Genomic DNA, 6000 nt, shown 5'->3' with positions numbered 1-6000 from the left:
ATAATCTTTATGACATAACATTAGTGTATCTATGAGTTTGTTCCTGTTTTGTTTGTTCATTTTATTTTGTTTTTTATATTATATATAAGTGAAATCATACAGTATTTGAAAGGAATTAAGAGTAGAAATTGCCACTTATAAAAACGGTCACGAGGATGTAAAGTATAGCACAAGGAATACAGTCAATACTACAGTAGTCCCTTGCTATATCGCGGTTCACTTATCGCGGCCTCACTGTATCACTGGATTTTTAAAAATATTATATTTAATTATTTATCGCAGATTTTTTGTTATATTGTGGGATTTTGCAGTACTGTATACATGTGTTGTTAAAGTTACATAGGTTTAAGAGTGTAGAATAAATGTAAGGTTCCTATTTCATGGAGGGGTCTGGATCATAATACCCGCGATAAGTGAGGGAATACTGTATTGTAATAACTATGTGTGGTCAGATGGATACTAGCTTATCAGGGTGACCACTTTGTAAGGTATATAAATGAATAATCAGTACGTGGTACACCTAAAATTAATATAACACTGTATGCCAACTCAAAATGAAAAAAAATTTTGATAAGTTGTCACAAATTACTGAAGTCTGGATTTCTCTCATAGAAGGAATTTTGTTTTTTAAATCTCAGATAATGAATTGCAAGTTAAGTCCTTGTGGTCCTTAGGGAACACACCAATAAAGCCAGAATACCCCCTCAACTTCCATGGTTCCTGAATCAAGCAGCAACCAGGGCGCTGACATGCCATCTGAATGACTGAGCAGGGTAATTAAGAAGCTTGACTTTCTTTTTGCTTTTGTCTCTGTCTCATCTGTCAAACCATACACAGAATTTCTGATATGGAAGAAATAAAGTGGGACGGCCAATTTCTCTTTACCCGTGGGACAGAAGGTATCTGAGCAGTCAGTCACCCTTTCTGTAGAATTCATGGAGGTAAGCAGGGAGATAGAAACCCTCTGGCCATATCTCTCATTATTCTTACCTACTTATTCTTAACAACTTTGAAATCTTCAGTATTTTATTATTATTGTAATTACCATAATTACTATACTTAATAATTATTATTAATATATCTAGCCTGAGATGTTTGCTTGCAATTTTTAATACCCATTTAAGTTTTTATTAAAGATACAAGGAAAATTCTTTTTCCTACCTCTATTGCTGCTGGCACATTTCTGGGTCTCAGTTTCTTCACCTGTAAAATAGAAAAACCAGATTAGATTACTTTTAATGTCTTTTCTTGTCTTACTTTCTATCATTCTATAACTAAAAAATATTAGAAATATTGCAATGTTTATAATTACGCCAAGTCCTTGTACACTATAAAAGTTAAAAAGGTAGAGGGAAGCAAAGTTATGTTCTTCTACATTCAACTCTTTCTTTTTTTTTCTTTTTTTAGAGAGAGAGAGGAAGGAAAGGAGGGAAATCAGGAGAGAAACATCGATTGATTTGTCTCTTAGATGGGTACTGAACCTGCGACCCAGGTATGTGCCCTGACCAGGAATGGAATCAGCGACCCTTTCAATTTGCAGGACGATGCCCAACCAACTGAGCCACACTGGTCAGGGTTCTACATACAACTCTTAATCTGACTTTGTGTAAATTGAGTTCTGAGAATAACCGGCTTCTAAAGACTGGTTCTTTTTAGGCCTCATAATATGTTTCTTCAAACCACATTGAAACTGGTTCCTCTGGTTATTTTTAGTCAAGAAGTGCTAAGAAGTAAACTATGAGGACTAGCCCTTTTGGGTGAACATAAATTATTCTTTTGTTGTTGTTGTTGTTCTTAAATGTAGATTGTGACTGGGTTTCCAGTACATAAAATAACCAAATGAAGACTGTGGGGTGGAATGTCATACATTCAAATGTTTCCAGCCCTATGGATGTTAGTTTTCATAAAGACAAAATACCTGTATTTTATATTGAATATTTCCATTTCTGTCCACATATTGGGTGTGCCACAGACATAACTTGTGAATAAATATAAATCATTTCTTTCTTCTCTCTGCAAAGAATTCCCTTAATCAATTAGTGTCAGATATGAAAAAAAGTCTTTTATTGTTAAAGTTGTCCCCTCGTTGACTTTATTGTTAAATTTGACCTCTCTTTAGCTTTGTTTTCACTCAAATATTTGTCATTTGCTTATTTCCCCAAGATTGTGTAGTCACAGTTTGCACTTAAGTCTGGTATTACACAGGTTTTCCAGCTCTCTAATTCTTTATCAGTAAGCAATTACCCACTATAGTACATGTACCAACAACGACAGCTTGATAACTCTTGATAGAGCACTCGTGTGGCTGGCCCTGTGGAGAAGCACTACAACAAAGTGGGTAAGAGTTTGGGCTCTGGGTTCAGTGGACAAGTTACTTAATATCCTGTAACCCTTCCATTTCCTTATCTGTAAAATAACAAATAATAAACAGTACCTCCTTCTTGGGGCTAAGGATGAAACGACAATGTATGTAAAGTATGTGACATAGTATTGGTCATTACCTGGCTCAGAATAATTCTTAATAAATACCAGATTTTCAGGATACTGACAAACCACGTATATTTTAGAGGATAAAACAAGTGTCAACAAGAACAGTCACCTTAGTGTGTAATGGCGAGACTCTGAGAGTAAAGAAAAGGTAAGAGCCCTACAGGGATTATCTCTTCGTGTTACTGGAAGTCAAGGGCCCTGCCCTCCAGAAGCTTAAGATCCCCTTGAGGGAGCGAAGACGAGCGCACGTGGACAGTCGCTGCTATAGGTGTCGTGGGGCAAAGCGTCCCTTGGAAAGCGACTGTTCAGCTGAAAGGATGGGGAGAGGTACAGACGACCTTCTAGAAAGAAGGGAGACTTGCAGCAACCAGAGGCTATTTGCGTGGGATGCTTCCCTGCTTGAAGGGGCACTGGTCTCTCTAGGTACACCCAGCGTTTAGAAACCCCCACCTCCAGCCTCCAAGACATCGCAGTTGAACTAAAAGGCGAAGAATGTTACTCAATTACATGTATTTTGAACATATCTGGGAGGAGGCAGCCAGCAGGGAGTGAAATCTCTCTCCCCCTTTCAAATCCTGAGAACCTGAACTAGGGGGCCCGGCTTCCCGAGGTTCGCGGGATGGAAGCCCGGAGGCCCTCGCCCGCAGGAGGCCGGCCACGCCGCCTCCTGGCTCCGGCTTTTCCCTCGCGGGGCACCTGGAAGCAGGGCGCTGCTGGCGGGAAAACAATGAGAGCCTGTGAGGCCTAGTGGCCCCTGGAGACAAAGCGGGGCCCTCCGCAGGCCCAGGGGATGCGCCCCGACTCAGGCTCTGTTCACTGCCCACCCCCCGGCTTAGGCCGAGCACCCCGTGGGCCCCAGGCCGCCCGAGCCCGCCTCGAGGCCCGCACGCCGGGAGGAGCCCGATGCTGCTCCCCGGGGTCCGGGACGGACGAGAAAGCGGGCAGAGGCGTCTGCGGAAGAATTCGGTGGGAGAAGGCGGGCCCCCGCGAAGACCCGGGGCGTCTTCCCGAGGCAGGCGCACGGGCCGGCCGCCACGAGGCCGGCGCTCAAAGCCGCGCCCGACGCCACCCTGGCGGCGCCGGAGTTCCCGCGCCCGCGCTGCCCGTGCGGCCCGAGCGCGCGAGCCGAGCTCCCGGGGCTCCGGGGGCGCCCCGCGCTGCCCCTGCGCTCCTGGAACCGGGGCCCCGTTTGTTCCCCAGGATGGACCATTTCCCGGAACCGTGTGGCTGATATGAAGGGAGGGGGGGCGGGGAGAGGAACTCCTACTATTCAAAATCATTGCTTTCTGCGTTTTTCTTATGGTTCTGTGGCGATTTGTCTTTTAAAAGGAAGCAGATTATCTTTTGTAAACCGTCCAGTACGGATAAAAAGTATCCCTGTTTAAAAATTAATTAATTCAGTAATTTCTCTTTTATTTTCCTTTGCAAACAACTGCATATTTTCCCCCCAAACCAAGGAACCACCCAAGCCTAAAATGAAAGCGCAAAACAATCTGATTTCTAGAGATTAGCCTTAGGACTAGATGTTTTACGAACATGTTTCTTACACTAAAAAATGTAATAGGCTGTTTAAAAAATGGAGACATATTTTGGTTGTGGCTGGAAATGTTGAAAGAGACATGTGTCTTTTATTTCCAATAAACCCCAAATGCAGTCTTTTTAGAACATTTCGCAGGGTGTAATGGGGGTTTGGAATTTCCCCCACCCCCCAAAAGGCCACATTGTTTATAAGGCTAGAGTCCTCAAGCAGAGACCCTTGACTGATATTTTGTTTGCAGTTCTGCAATAGAAGGTCAGCTATATTTGGTGACTGGTGTTATTAAAAATAAGGTCTAAAGCTACAGGGATTCCAGTTCAGCTTTTCAAATACTGACAGCCATAAATGTCCCTTTGGGCAGCAGGTTCTGCTGAGATCAGTAGAACCCCATGGAGGAAAGAAAATATAGAAAGTTGTGTTGCAAGGAAACTTTATATTAATTATTTGGATTGGAGTTTGTGTATGTGTAGGTGTAGGTGTACAGACAAGAACAATTCAGGAAGCTGTGCTGTGCCACAAACTAAAGAGACACAAACAGAAAAGAAAAAGAAAAAAAAAGATTTAGAGTTAAGAAAACGCCTGTACTATTCCTTGTATCTCTAAGCCCTTTCTAGCTGATATCGCTTGACAACTTAATGAAGGTTGAACTTGGGTGCAGGCAACTGCTCTTTCATTTATTCTCCCCTTGTCTATATTTAAAAACAACATCAAATATATATATGTTGAATTTCACCTGTTCTCTGTCTTCATATTTTAAGAATATATGTCTTTAACAGCAAGTAGCCCAACATTTTATTGTTCAAACAAGATGGGCAGAAAAATTCAACTGGGAGGTCGGTTCAAAGATTCAGTAATCCTGCCCTGGGTGGCTACTCAGTTGGTTGGGGCATCTTCCCAAAAGCCAAGGTTATGGGTTCCATCCCCCATCAGGGCACATACAAGAACCAACCAATGGAGGAATAAATAAATGAAACAACAAAGCGATGTTTCCCTCTCTCCCTCCCCCTTTCTCTTTCCCTCTCTAAAAAAAAAGATTCAGTAATCCTAATGGCCTCAAAATTGAGGACTTGGCTAGTAAACAAGAAGTGGGAAAACTTAAACAATATCCAGCCTGAAACAAATCACATAGAATAAGTGAGAACGTGAAAAATCAAATCAGAAATTTAGAATTAAGACGTGCACTGGCTTCAGGTTCTAAGCCACCCTCGTTTTATTTAGAAAACAAGAGTCCTGATGCTATGGTCTCTAAATCAAATCCATCCACCTCTGGATGCCTTGTCTTTCTGACTCATAAAATGAGAGGTTGGGTAATGGGTTCCTGTCAATTCTGGATATCTAGACCCAAATAGTCCTACTGCAGAACTTTTGTGTACTCTCAGAACTTGGGCAGAAGAAAGGGAGAGGACAGGAGAGGAGAGGAAAAACTCAGGCAAAAAGTAGGCTTATCTACAGCAGAGTGTCACCAAACTTAGCCAGCTAGTGAGTAGCTTATCTGATAGGGACATGTTAACTTGTGTCCTTGTGTGTATTGGAAAAGCCATAGCATTTCTTGGAGTTAGAGATGTATTTTATAGTCTCATTCGATATAAAGATGCCATCAATGCACTGGTTTTAGCATTTTAATACAGGTTTGTCTGTCATTCCAAATAGTAAATTAAGGACTGAGGCTCCTGGAGCTTCTACAGCAAGAATGATTATTCTTCAGTAAGAAACACAAACAGCAGTGACCGTTTTCTTTTCCCCCCCCACAGACGTGCTCAGCCATCAGAAAAGCTTAATAACTCCCTATTTAGTATGCATTTATGCAGTGATTACATGAACTTTGACCTTTGCAGAGCTGTACCAATTAGCTTCAGTGTCCAGCATCTTCTTTCACCATTCCCCATTGGCTTCCTTGGGTCTTCCTTTTTCATCTCAGTAATTCGTGCACTAGGAGAGCGTAAAATTTTAAAGTTGACTTTCCACCTGAGATA

The sequence above is a fragment of the Furipterus horrens genome, unplaced genomic scaffold, assembly GCF_987537825.1.
Source record: "Furipterus horrens unplaced genomic scaffold, mFurHor1.1.pri manual_scaffold_9, whole genome shotgun sequence".
NCBI classification, from domain to species: Eukaryota; Metazoa; Chordata; class Mammalia; order Chiroptera; family Furipteridae; genus Furipterus; species Furipterus horrens.
Note: the sequence above shows the minus strand (reverse complement) of the source record.